General features: G+C 44.6%; 1 protein-coding gene across 3 annotated transcripts in view; it reads right to left on the reverse strand.

Moving 5' to 3' along the window:
• nlrx1 (NLR family member X1) overlaps positions 1 to 13,279 on the reverse strand; it is a 75,967-nt gene extending 62,688 nt beyond the window's left edge. For all 3 annotated transcript variants that reach the window (XM_060846959.1, XM_060846961.1, XM_060846963.1), the window contains exons 1-2: positions 13,203 to 13,279; positions 4,474 to 4,641 (exon numbers count right to left, since the gene is read on the reverse strand). The gene's annotated coding sequence lies outside the window, so the exon portion shown is untranslated. The remainder of the gene's footprint in view (positions 1 to 4,473; positions 4,642 to 13,202) is intronic.
• Between the last annotated feature and the right edge of the window lie 1,059 nt (positions 13,280 to 14,338).

Consider the following 14,338-nt stretch of genomic DNA (forward strand, 5'->3'; position numbering starts at 1 on the left):
TGCACATCTTTGGACTGTGAGAGGAAACCGGCGCACCCGGAGGAAACACACACAGACACGAGAATGTGCAAACTCCACACAGTCTGTCACCCAAGGATGGAATCGAACCTGGGTCCCTTGTGCTGTGAGGCAGCAGTGCTAACCACTGAGCCACATTGCCCCTTTCTATTTTACACTGGAGCCCATAAACTGGCTGTTATCCAAAGCATAAATGATCCACACAAAATCCTGTTTGTCCATCAACTCACTGCTCATTGATGTAGACTCACACTGTCCCTGAATAACCTGCTGTTAACATTCTTATCCTTGTTGTTAGGACCAACAATCAAATTAAAACCGTGAGGAATAAATTTAGATAAAGCGACTACAGTTATTCTGAAAGTTCGTAACCGGGACTTTACGTTCCTCCCCAGACATAAACATTTCCTCCGTTGTTGATACTTTCTTCCCTTTCCAAAGGGCTGCCCATGATTCTTCTTATTATAAAATGGCTGCCATTTTTCTTAGTTATAATAAAATGACTGCCCATGGTTTTTACATGACCTAAAAATGGCTGAAGGAGATTGTTAGCTGAAGCAGTAATTTTCACGGTTAGGATCAGGGCCTCTGTACTCATAGCAAACAGATAAGATAATAAAGTGAAACAAAGCAGAAATTGCTGGAAAATCTTAGCAGGTCTGGCAGCATCTGTGGAGAGAAATCAGAGTTTGTTTTGGGTCAAGTGACTCTTTCTCAGAATTCTACAGATGCTGCCAGATCTGCTGAGCTTTTCCAGCAATTTCTGTTTTTGTTTCTGATTTCCAGTGTCCACAGTTCTTTCGGCTTTTATTAAGAGAGCAAAGTGTCTCTATGCAATCACACATTAAGGTCATCCCTATTACATCAAAAATAAGAGAAGTAAAAATGTAGCCACCGCTTGCACTGAGATAGTTTTGATTAGCGAAGCCCTTCTTGCAAGCTAATTTAAAGTTTGCGATTTAAAATGGGATAGAAAAATAAAAACATGACTGTCATTAGTGAGCACCCTTTGTGATTGTAACTACATCTGCATGTAGATGCGCACCATAAATATTTAATAATGGTTTTAATGTGCCACATCAAAGGATTGAATTTAATTTCTGTGGACAGTCAGCGTTGGGTAATGAGACTGTCTTGATAAGAAGCACCCTTAAAAAAACCTCTATAGAGGCTCTGTTTTTTTAACCAGACAGTTCAAAATTTGTTACTTAGTGAAGATTAGCAGGAAAAATCTGATCCCAGAATAATTAAGACTCTTCAGGTAATTGTCACGACACATTATATACATCTGTAAATTCTAAATGCAACCAACAGACTAACAGCAAGGGGTTTAACTGAATTCCTATACGCAGCAGGGAGAAGTCTCCATTGTGCCAGCACAGAGAATTGAATGGCAGGTACAGAGGTCAGCAGCATTGGGATGTGGTTGTATTGTTAGGTTCTTTTTTCCCTGAGATTCTTACATGCTTGATGCAACTGCAACACACCAACTTCTGTGAACAACCAAAATGTTATTAAGCTTTCTGGAGGAACCCTTTAACGTACTTCGCCATGTCAAGGGATCTCTCTGGACAAAGGAAACAATCCTTCCTTTATACAAAATCTTTACATCACAGTCAGTAATACCCACAATACAGCTCCCAACCATTCCCTCACAGTCACATGCTACTCAAGATACAATGCAGTGACCTGACAATGTCCAGAAACAATATATTATAAATCATCCCTTAACGGTCAAATCTATTGTGATTTCTTTTTAACTGCAAGGCGTATTCAAATTCGAACTGCAGTGTTCTTATTGATTTTAAATAGGCTGATGATGCAATTCTTTTACTCTGAATAACTCGGAAATGACTCTGAATAGCAAGGGATGGGAATGTAAATTCCTTACAATCTACCTGTAAGTCAGAGGCATCTTACCGAGCTTTGGGGCATCCAATTTCCTGCCGGTCAGCAGAGCGAGTTAACCTTTTAATATCTCAGTATAAAGCACACTGTGAAAGCCCAAGGAGATGTGATGCCTGGCAAACAACATGAGATCATGGGAAGGTCCATAGGGTCATCCATCACTAACCATGCAGTCACATGATTAACCCGATTAGAAACTAATGTAATCAATCAGTAATACGATTGGTTTGTAATAGACAAAGGTGGCTGAAAGCTAATGTATAAAAGTTGATGTCTTTCCTTTGTTCAGTGAGAAAGCTTCTGGACCCAGAGGTTTCTTCCAGCCAGTGTAACATCAATAAACTCTTCGATTCTGGACTCTGAGTGATTTATTTAGCCATTCCACCCCAACACTTGTATTTTAAATCTCCCCTGGGTGCTCCCCCTCCCCATCTCTGTAATCCCCTCTATATCCAGGACCTTCAGTGATCTCTGCATCCCCCAATTTGGGCTCCTTGTGTATCCCTCCATTCATGACCATGCCATTACCTGGATGGACACTAGGCTCTGGAATTCCCTTCCTAAATCTCCCACCCTCTACAGCTCAATGCTCCTATAGACACACCTTATGAACAACCTTTGCCAGTCAGACCATACTTTTAAATGTACATCTGATAATTCCCGATAAATGCTTTTGGGTGTTTTCATAAGTTCAATGTTTAAATAAATGCAAGTTAGTTGTGGGTTCCGTGGAGCTAGAGTTTAATGAATGTACTGGTGAATTTCTGAGGTAAAAGTGGGCAGCACGGTGGCACAGTGGTTAGCACTGCTGCCTCACAGCGCCAGAGACCCAGGCTCAATTCCCGCCTCAGGCGACTGACTGTGTGGAGTTTGCACGTTCTCCCCGTGTCTGCGTGGGTTTCCTCCGGGTGTTCTGGTTTCCTCACACAGTCCAAAGATGTACAGGCCAGGTGAATTGGCCATGCTAAATTGCCCATAGTTTAGATTAGATTACTTGCAGTGTGGAAACAGGCCCTTCGGCCCAACAAGTCCACACTGACCTGCTGAAGCGCAACCCACCCATACCCCTACATTTACCTCTTACCTAACACTACGGGCAATTTAGCATGGCCAATTCACCTGACCCGCACATCTTTGGACTGTGGGAGGAAACCAGAGCACCCGGAGGAAACCCAGTGTTAGGTGAAAGGGTAAATGTAGGGGTATGGGTGGGTTGCGCTTCGGCGGGTCGGTGTGGACTTGTTGGGCCGAAGGGCCTGTTTCCACACTGTAAGTAATCTAATCTAATCTAATCTAAAGTCACCCTAGTCTTACCAGACCATAGGACTGCTCCCTCATTACTGATAGAGACAATGGGGGTGGTTTAAGCTGAGGGTCACCAAAGCTCAGGTAAGGGGAGTGGTTGAAAAGGGGAATCCTTCAGGGTAACCTCAGTAATGTGGGGGATTGAACTCACGCTGTTGGTCTTACAACACCAGCCATCCAGTTTTGAGATATTGTGTTATCGGTTATCTTTATTAACTCACTCACCAGCTAGCTATGTTCAATAATGCAGGGTTCCTGTTCATTTATTTGTAACCCTTTACTAACCCATTATTTACTACAACACTGTTTCATTCATTCATTCATAAAATCTCGGTTCTGTAGTACATTTTACTATCAAAATTTAAAAATTCCAAACCCATTCTGTCATTTCCACAACTATCAGCCCTTACCAACCACCTGATACAGAACAATACCATCCCCATCAAGTCTCTAGGGAACATTATAATATACATCAGTCCTTCCCAACCAACTCCTGGACCTGAATAGACTAAGTACCTGTTAAATACCTTTTAACTGGGTCATTACCCCTTTAAGAAACTGATTGACAAAATTGCATTTCCATGAATGAATGAAACTCATACTGGCAAACAGTAAATAAATCTCACAACCAAACTGCAGTAATAAGTTTAATATCCCTATAAGTACAACTTTTAACTCATTTATAGCATGTATGCCTATCATTTTCACTAATATTTACTAACTTAAAGACAAAAGGACTAACAACTCCTAATTATGATTTGGAGATGCCGGTGTTGGACTGGGGTGTACAAAGTTAAAAATCACACAACACCAGGTTATAGTCCAACAGGTTTAATTGGAAGCACTAGCTTTCAGAGCGACGCTCCTTCACCTGACAATCACCTGATGAAGGAGCGTCACTCTGAAAGCTAGTGCTTTCAATTAAACCTGTTGGACTATAACCTGGTGTTGTGTGATTTTTAACTTTGAACTCCTAATTATGTAAGCAGACCGGACAGGTGTCCCATCAGGAATAGCAGTTAGCACCTAGCACACATTTAACCCATCTCCTGTCTCCCAGGACAGAAGCCCTTCAAATCTTTGTGTACCAGAGATTAAAAAATGTAACACCACCGTAATGAAATTGTAATCTATGTAAGAATGTGTACAAAGGAGCTCTTTGAGAACTGCATTTGGGGATTCTGTTACTGTCTCGAACTTGTTCTGTGATTGCTGAATAAAGAGGCTGTTTTCGCAACTCACCGATTTCAGTTGTTATTTGAACAGGATCCCACACAGGCGACAGTTCACCAACCCCAAGCTCAGTAGCTGTGATTGTCGTATCCTGCCAGGAGGTTGAAAACTTTCCAGCGCAGAATCGTATCCTCCCACAGAATTTGCTGCTCGGCAGCTTTTACCATCAGGTCGAGCCTGTTAATAAATGGGACCGAGAAACCTGATTTAAGAAGCTCCAAAGAACCCACATCAGAACATGTTGTGTTCTGGCAACTCAGTCAAGTTTCAAACCTAAAACATCAAATCAAATCTCAGTAAGACAAAGGAAAGCTGCAGTTACTAATACACAGAGTGCTTTTATTTATTTTTCATCAGAACTGTGAACCTGGGTTTGATTAAATAAAACAGACCATAATCTTTGCTTGCTGAAGGATGGTGAAAGCAGAAAGGAATGCTGCAGGGTATAACTTGTTGTTTGAAAGTCACAGAACAGTAGTCATGCAGCAACAGGTTGCAAAATTGTAAATAAATGAGGCTACTACCTCTGCCAAGACCAGTCTTGGAAACACTGACATCAAATTCACTTTTGAAACTTTAACTTGGAAAGAATTTGGGATCCACAGACACTTAGATTACTATAAAACAGCTTTGTACACTTAGCAACCAACAGGTGGAAATCCAGGAATATGTTAAATCTCAGTAGTTCTCTGCAGAGTTTACAAGGGAGTGCTTTGAGTAAAGTCTTTGTCACAGGGAAGCACAGTCACTTCCATTTTAATGCTTCTGTGAATATTAGCGTGTACAAACCATTGTCTGCAAGAGGTCATTCACTTTGTTTTTATAATACATACAAGAGGGACCGGTTCTGTCGTTTGTTTTGCATCATTAACACACACACTGCAACTTGACTGGGTTAAAAATCACACAACACCAGATTATAGTCCAACAGGTTTATTTGGAAGCACTAGCTTTCAGAGTGCTGCTCCTTCATCAGGTGGTAGTGGAGTATAAGACCATAAGACACAGAATTTATAGCAAATGTTTACAGTGTGATGTAACTGAAATTATATATTGATCACAACTTGACGGGGACTGTTAGTCTCGTCTTAACAGGAGACCCAATCTTCTGCTTCCAATCTTGACATTTATCAAGACCAACAGCAGAGAGAGAGAGAGAGAGAGAGAGAGAGAAAGAGAGAGAGAGAGATAGAGAGAGAGAGAGATGACATAAACCTGCAATATCAAGCTAGCCTCAATAATCATGACAGTCATTGATGTTTGATCAGCACCTTAAGGCTGAGATGAGGAGGAATATCTTCTGTCTGAGGGTTGAGAGTCTTGGAACTCCTTGGCACAGAGAGCTGTGGGGATAGAGTCCTTGTTTATATTTAAGGCTGAGATAGATTCTCAATCAGTCGGGGAATCAAAGATTACAGGGAAAGAGCAAGGAAGTGGACGTGAGGGATGTTGGATCAGCCATAATCCTATTGAATGATGGAGCGGGCTCAAGGGGCCGAATGGCCTAATCCAGCTCCCATTTCGTACTGTCTTATTATTGCTGTAAAGCCTCATGGGTCTGAATCTTACCCGAATTTGGTTTAGATGTCAATCTCAGTGAGTTTCACGGAGAGTTTCTCGTGCTGTTTTCTGAACATACCTAATTCACTCCATGCCATGCCCGATGGGCACTGTTCGTTCCCATTCTCCCACACACTGCAGGGGCAAGTATTCGCTACTGCCTGGTCCTGGCTGGATTCCTGGCACCAGCACCATGTTAGAGCTCAGCTGTGCACCTGGTCCAGAGATGGCAGTCCACAGCTGCCCTGCACGGTGCCTCTCATTTGCCTCGAGTATACTGGGCTCAAGGATATTGGTATCTAATTTGCCGACAGGGACCTGAATCTCCAAGCAGATGGTGGGGGTGGGGGGGTGGGGAGGTGGGGGGAGAGGGGTGGTCACTGCCCATGGAGAGTGCCCTGAGATGTCAGTGACTGATTGAGGTCTGGAGGAGCAGGCAGTGAGCCGGAGTCACCAGGTACCCACTGGGAATGTCGTGTCGGGAATTGTCACTGTCTGGTTTCTATCCGGGGTGGGGGGGTGCGAATGGGAAATTGAATATCAGCGATGCACAGAGACAGCTTAGTAAGGATGCCATTGCATGCAATGAGCAAATAGGTCAGTGGCCCCTAACTACCAACAGTCTTATCTCACTGTTCAACTCCTGGTTGTATGGCAATATAATGGCTTTAAGAAAGCATTTTGTTCTGCATTTTGTTTGAGGCGAGGTTTAAGACAATGGTACCGAGTGTCTATTTGAATCCAACAAACAGCTTGTGAGACATTGAAGTTATTTTTAAAGGTTGGAACAATAGAAGCAGCCTGGAAGGCTGGCTCCCCCCCCAGAACCAGGATTGTGAGTTTTAGCTTTTCAATTTCTGGCATCTTGAAGCTGGGTTTGGAAGCTGCAGTACATCTCTCCCTGCTCGTCTCCCTCTCAGAGTTCCTCTTAATGGCTTCCCTTCTGAGCCAGCGAATTGCCTGTGAGACAATCTATTTTACATAATTTGCCTTTACTAAGGACATGCTTATGGGATGTTCCTAAATTTGAACAGTTACTGTTGAGCAGTTAAATAATCTATTATTCTGGTACATTTTCCAGTAGAGTTAAGTTATTCCAATTTACTCTTTCTTTTGCTGTATTTTAACCATTATATATGAATGAAATGCAGTTTGGCCAATCAAACACAATGTCTGGTATATGCCTTTAAAATAAGAAAAAGTTAAGGTCCGGCTGTTGTCTTAACATCTTTTGATAGGGTTTGGTCAGGTCCATAACAGTTGGTAAATGGGACGTTTTGATTTTCACATTGGGAAACCCCTCACTGACCATCTCACGTGATTCTCCCAACTTTCTCACCATTGCCCCCACCACCCAGGGGCTAGGGACAATTCCAGCTCACGTCCTGCATTAATGTCCCTCAGGGAAGGAAATCTGCCGCCCCTATCTGCTCTGGCCTATACGTGACTCCAAACCCATAACAATGAGGTTGACTCTTAACTGCCACCCAGTTCGAGGGCAATTGTGGAAGCCATGTCCCACAGAAGGATAAAGGGAAATGAAACTGCATTCCTATATCACCTTTCATTCCAAAAAAATGTCCCCAAGGCCCTTCACAGAAGGATTTCACTAAAAATATTGACACTGAGAAATGCAAGATTGGGATAGGTCATCGAAAGCTTGGTCATAGATTAGGTTTTAAAGAATGTTATAGAGGAGGGGAAAGTGAGGAGTTTTAAAAAGAGAATTTCAGAGTTTAGACATCTGAAGGCATGGTCACCAATGATACAGCAATTTTGAACCAAACTGAAATGCTCGTTATTTTGTAGGTAGATGTTTATTTTGGGATAGATGAAGTTAATTCCTTTTTCAGAATTCCACCGGATTAAAACCAAACCTCATTTTACTCTTGTGTAAACAATAACATAGAACATAGAACATTACAGCACAGTACAGGCCCTTTGGCCCTCAGTGTTGTACCAAACTGTGAAACCAATCTGAAGTCCATCTATCCTAAACTATTCCATTTTCATCCATATGTTTATCCAATGACCATTTAAATGCCCTTAAAGTTGGTGAGTCTACTACTGTTGCAGACAGGGCGTTCCACGCCCCTACAACTCTCTGAGAAAAGAAACTACCTCTGACATCTGTCCTTATCTATCATTCCTGAAGAAGGGCTCATGCCCGAAACGTCGATTCTCTTGCTCCTTGGATGCTGCCTGACCTGCTGCGCTTTTCCAGCAACACACTTTCAGCTCTGATCTCCAGCATCTGCAGTCCTCACTTTCTCCTATATCTATCACCCCTCAATTTAAAGCTATGTCCCATCATGCTAGCCATCACCATCTGAGGAAAAAGGCTCTCATTCTCCACCTTATATAACCCTCTGATTATCCTATATGTCTCAATTAAGTCACCTCTCAACCTTCTTCTCTCTAACAAAAACAGCCTCAAGTCCCTCAGCCTTTCCTCATAAGACCTTCTCTCCACACCAGACAACATCCCAATAAATCTCCTCTGAACCCTTTCCAAAGTTTTCACATCCTTCCTATAATGCGGTGACCAGAACTGTACACAATACTCCAAGTGCGGCCGCATCAGAGTTTTGTACAGCTGCAACATGACCTTGTGGTTCCAAAACTCAATCCCTCTCCCAATAAAAGCTAACACAGTGTAAGCCTTCTCAACAACTCTATCAACCTGGGTGGCAACTTTCAGGGATCTATGCACACAGACACCGAGATCTCTCTGCTCATCTACACTGCCATGGGCCCAGTACTCTTCCTTCCTGTTGCTCCTTCCAAAGTGAATCACCTCACACTTTTAAGACACTGTAATATTTTTCTGGGTAAGTCTGCCATCCAGTGGTGATGATTTGGAGATGCCGGTGTTGGACTGGGGTGTACAAAGTTAAGTTAAAAATCACACAACACCAGGTTATAGTCCAACAATTGGTTCCAATTAAACCTGTTGGACTATAACCTGGTGTTGTGTGATTTTTAATCCAGTGGTGAAGCAGTGAAGATTAGATTAGATTCCCTACAGTGTGGAAACAGGCCCTTCGGCCCAACAAGTCCACACAGACCCTCCACAGATAACCCACCCAGACCCATTTCCCTCTGGCTAATGCACTTAACACTATGGGCAATTTACCATGGCCAATTCACTTGACCTGCACATCTTTGTGACCGTGGGAGGAAACCCACGCAGACGCAGGGAGAATGTGCAACCTCCACACAGACAGTCACCCGAGGCTGGAATCAAACCTGGGACCGTGATGCTGTGAGGCAGCGGTGCTAACCACTGAGCCACTGTGTCACCTGAAGTTAAGTGAGGGTATTAGATTAGATTCCCTACAGTGTGGAAACAGGCCCTTTGGCCCAACAAGTCTACACCGACCCTCCGAACAGTAACCCACCCAGAACCATTTCCTTCTGACTAATGCACTTAACAGTATGGACAATTTAGCGTGGCCAATTCAACTGCCCTGCACATCTTTGGACTGTGGGAGGAAACCGGAGCACCCGGAGGAAACCCACACAGACACTGGGCGAACGTGCAAACTCCACACAGACAGCCGCCCGAGGGTGGATCGAACCTGGGACCCTGGTGCTGTGAGGCAGCAGTGCCCCCGGTTGCGGCATGAGTGCTGTGACAACTGGCCTTGGTTGCCTTGGGCTTGTGGTTGGCAAGAGAATCAGCAGAGTCTCCAGTCTCCCCAAAGTGCCTCTGCCTTTCACTACAAGGTAACCCATTGCTGCCTTGAGCAGAGAATTACACCATCCAAAAATAAAATTGGACCAGAAGTTTGAGGTGTCAGATTATCCAAGGTATAACTGTGAGCTTCAGAGCAGGGGGTGGGGAAGCAGCCCTGGGCAGAGACTGGGGGGGAGGGGGAGATGGAGCCCTGGCATTTACCTTGGAGCAGCGGGCTGTCACTATGGAGCAGTCTGGGGGTTGCTGCAGAGTGGGGATGGCTATTGGACTGGGGTCTAGTGTGGCTGGTCAGACCACATGCGAAGCCCTGACTGAGCTGTACCTTGTAATGCGGATTTGAAATTCCCTACCTTACAGTAACGCCAACCCTTTAATGTTGTTCTATTTTTAACTTATTTTCCAACTCTGTAACTAACACAACTGCTTTTGTTCCTCAAGCATTGTACCGAGGTACTTATACCTAAGATGTTGCCTCAAGAAGGACCTGTGCCCTCAGCCATACCTATTCGCCAATGCAGTACTGAGGGGGTGCTGCACTGTCAGAGGGTCAGTGCTGAGGGAGTGCCACATTGTAAAAGAGTCAGTACTGAGGGGGTGCCACAATGTTAGAGGGTCAGTGCTGAGGGAGTGCTGCACTGTCAGAGGGTCAGTGCTGAGGGGATGCTGCACTGTCAGAGAGTCAGTGCTGAGGGAGTGCTGCACTGTCGGAGGGTCAGTGCTGAGGGGATGCTGCACTGTCAGAGGGTCAGTACTGAGGGAGTGCTGCACTGTCAGAGGTTCAGTGCTGAGGGAGTGTTGAACTGTCAGAGGGTCAGTGCTGAGGGTGTGCCACACTGTTGGATGGACAGTGCTGAGGGAGTGTTGAACTGTCAGAGGGTCAGTGCTGAGAGAGTGCCATGCTGTTGGAGGGTCAGTGCTGAGGGAGTGCTGTACTGTCAGAGAGTCAGTGCTGAGGGAGTGTGGCACTGTCGGAGGGTCAGTACTGAGGGAGTGCTGTACTGTCAGAGTGTCACTGCTGGGGGAGTGTGGCATTGTCGGAGGGTCAGTGCTAAGGGAGTGCCGTAATCTCAGAGGGTCAGTGCTGAGGGAGTGCAGCACTGTCAGAGGGTCAGTGCTGAGGGAGCGCCGCACTGTCGGAGGGTCAGGGCTGAGGGAGCACCGCACTGTCAGAGGGTCAATGCTGACGGAGCATCGCACTGTCAGAGGGTCAGTGTTGAGGGAGTGTGGCACTGTCGGAGGGTCAGTGCTGAGGGAGTGCTGCACTGTCAGAGAGTCAGTGCTGAGGGAGTGTGGCACTGTCGGAGGGTCAGTGCTAAGGGAGTGCCGTAATCTCAGAGGGTCAGTGCTGAGGGAGTGCAGCACTGTCAGAGGGTCAGTGCTGAGGGAGTGCCGTAATCTCAGAGGGTCAGTGTTGAGGGAGTGCAGCACTGTCAGAGGGTCAGTGCTGAGGGAGCGCCGCACTGTCGGAAGGTCAGGGCTGAGGGAGCACCGCACTGTCAGAGGGTCAATGCTGACGGAGCATCGCACTGTCAGAGGGTCAGTGTTGAGGGAGTGTGGTACTGTCGGAGGGTCAGTGCTGAGGGAGTGCTGCATTATCAGAGAGTCAGTGCTGAGGGAGTGTGGCACTGTCGGAGGGTCAGTGCTGGGGGAGTGCCATACTGTCAGAGCTGCTGTCTTCTGGATGAATAGTTAAAGCCATTTGGTTATGAAAGATCCCACAGTGATATTTAATGAATGAGGGAGTTTTTCCTGGTTTCCTTATCAATTTTTATCCCTTAACCAACATTATAAGAATAGCTTTTCTAGGTTTTTTTATGTTGCTATGTTTTGGGGTGGAGATTTTTAATCAAAGGAATCAAGGTTATGGAGGAAAGTTAAGGATTACCAGATCAGCCATGATCCCGTTGAAGGGTGGAGCAGGTTCGATGGGCTGAATGGCTTATATCAGCTCCTATCTCTTTTTGGTCTTACACTCTGGGAGTGGGCTGTGTGGATATTGGCTGTTGCGCTTCCTGCATCATGACTGTGATAGTGCCTCATTGGCTAAAAGACATTTGGGATGTTTTGTGCTTATGGAAGCTGATACAGAAACATTTCGTTTTCTTTCTGACATTGTCTCTCTTGAACTGCATAAGATTTTACACAGAGACGGTTGTGGTTGTCTGAGGCTTTTTTTTCCAGAAATGAGGAATTAAGTAGAACATTAGGTGTATTTAACAGGCGTTGCAGACTTGGGAAACCAATTGGAGAAAGTGAGGTCTGCAGATGCTGGAGATCAGAGCTGAAAATGTGTTGCTGGAAAAGCGCAGCAGGTCAGGCAGCATCCAGGAAGAAGGGCTTATGCCCGAAACGTCGAATCTCCTGCTCCTTGGATGCTGCCTGACCTGCTGCGCTTTTCCAGCAACACATTTTCAGCTCAGTTGGGAAACCAATTCCCAACTCTCACTCCCCAATGGATGGGAAACATACTTGTTGAAGAATCTCTGACCTGTTGTAGTTTAGCTGTTCAATGTTCCCACCAGTATAGACTCTCCCACACATAAAACCAGAGATCTAAAGGTTTAACCTGAAGCTCTATCACTAACCCCAACACTCCTGTTTGCAGCACTACTGACTGGCTTATCAACGACAACAATTTATAGAGCACCTTTAGCTCAGTAAAATATCCCAATGTGCTTCAATGGTGTTCATGAAAATCATGGAGAGATGGAAGTGTGATGCTGAGGCTATGATCAGATCAGCCATAATCTTATTCAGTGGTAAGGAACAGGCTGAAGGGATTGAATAGTCTACTTGTACTCCTAATTCAGATGCTCATTGGAGCCTAATTTTTTCTATGAATTCAGGGGGTGTAGGCGTCACTGGTTAAACCTGCATTTATTACCTGTCCCTAATTGCCCAGAAGGTAGTTAAGAATTAACCACACTGCTGTGGATCTAGAATCACATGTAGGACAGACCAGGTAAGGATGGCAGTTTCTCTCCCTAAAAGGTATTTGTGATCCAGATGGGCTTTTCCGACCATCGGCAAGGGATTCATGGAAAACTAATAATTAGATTCTTAATTCCAGAATTTTATTGAACTCAAATTCCATTATCTGCCATGGTGGCATTTTAACGCAGGTCCCCAACACATTACTTGGGTCTGTGAATTAACAGCTGAAAATGTGTTGCTGGTTAAAGCCCAGCAGGTTAGGCAGCATCCAAGGAACAGGAAATTCGACGTTTCGGGCCAGAGCCCTTCATCAGGAATGATTAACAGTCCAGTGATAATGTCACTAGGCCCTCCCCTCCCTGAAATCTAACGCCAAAGTCATAGAAGGAGATGTATCAGAACAGGTGACCAAAAGTGTGGTCATAGGTGTAAAGTGGGGTGGGGAGAGGCAAAGACGTTTAGGGAAGGAATTCAAGGCCTCAGGATCCAGGCAACTGAAGGCACAGCGAGTGGTGAGCGATTAAATTAACTGTTACACACTTACCTCAGGGATATTTAGCAGCAAGTGAGGTGAATGCCAGTATAACCAGATTTTGATAATATCACTTGAGGGAGGTTGGATAAGACACTGGGAAAACTCTCTGCTCCAGCTCATCACAGACTCCTGTCAGGTCTCCCTGAGGGAGGACGGGGTGGTGGGACAGCGGTGAGGGACTGAGTTTACCATCTCTCTGGAGAGACAGAACAGCGACAGAAAGTGGTGCAGTCACTTGGATATTTCCCAGAAGCCTTTGAAAGCATGAGTATCAGTACATTCGCCTCAGGTTTCCATTGTAGATAAATATGCAGGTCCCTGTAGTACATACCAGACTGGGCTATCAATAATAGAATGATTGTGCGTACCTGGATTTTTTTTAAGGAGGTTTATTGAAGGACATTGGAATATTTTTTAAATCAGATATTTCTTGTTATTCACAAGTTTTGTGCTACGTGAATTTGAAATGAAGTGAATACAAATATATCAGGTTTTTACAATAGCCAGTTATAGCTTTAATATATATAAAAGCCTTTGTACAATAGGCGATATGACGTAAATTTACAGCCTGTTTCATGTTTGAATAATAAAGTTTGTTTAGTGTTTGTTTTATTTCAATATTTGCAGGTAGTTCTCCTATAACACCATAGCTGTGTTCTCATGTGATGCTGTGTTATGGAAGATGATGCAATAGAAATAATGAGGCCAAGGGAAAAAAAGAGTTCAGGCAAATCACCAAAAATATCAGTAAAAATCAAAGTTTGTGAGAAGATTTGTAGCTCGGGTGCTCGTTGTTGTGGTTCTGTTCGCCGAGCTGGGAGTTTTTGTTGCAAACGTTTCGTCCCCTTTCTAGGTGACATCCTCAGTGCTTGAGAGCCTCCTATGAAGCGCTGTGAACCACAACATCGGTAAAAATCAAAACAAAAATATAGTTAGCCTAACACAAATGATAGCACAGTCTAAGTAAATGTTGGCCTGTTGTAATTCTACCATCTGAGGGAATGTACTGCACATAGGAAGAGGATCAGTGACCTTCTCCACTCTGCCAATGAAAGTGCCACCATCTTCTCATTGATACCTCACACTCACTCTCTGTTACTGTACCCCACCATTTCCTGCACAATATCCTTTTAAAGGTGGTGCTG

This window comes from Hemiscyllium ocellatum, chromosome 29 (genome assembly GCF_020745735.1).
Source record: "Hemiscyllium ocellatum isolate sHemOce1 chromosome 29, sHemOce1.pat.X.cur, whole genome shotgun sequence".
Taxonomy (NCBI): domain Eukaryota; kingdom Metazoa; phylum Chordata; class Chondrichthyes; order Orectolobiformes; family Hemiscylliidae; genus Hemiscyllium; species Hemiscyllium ocellatum.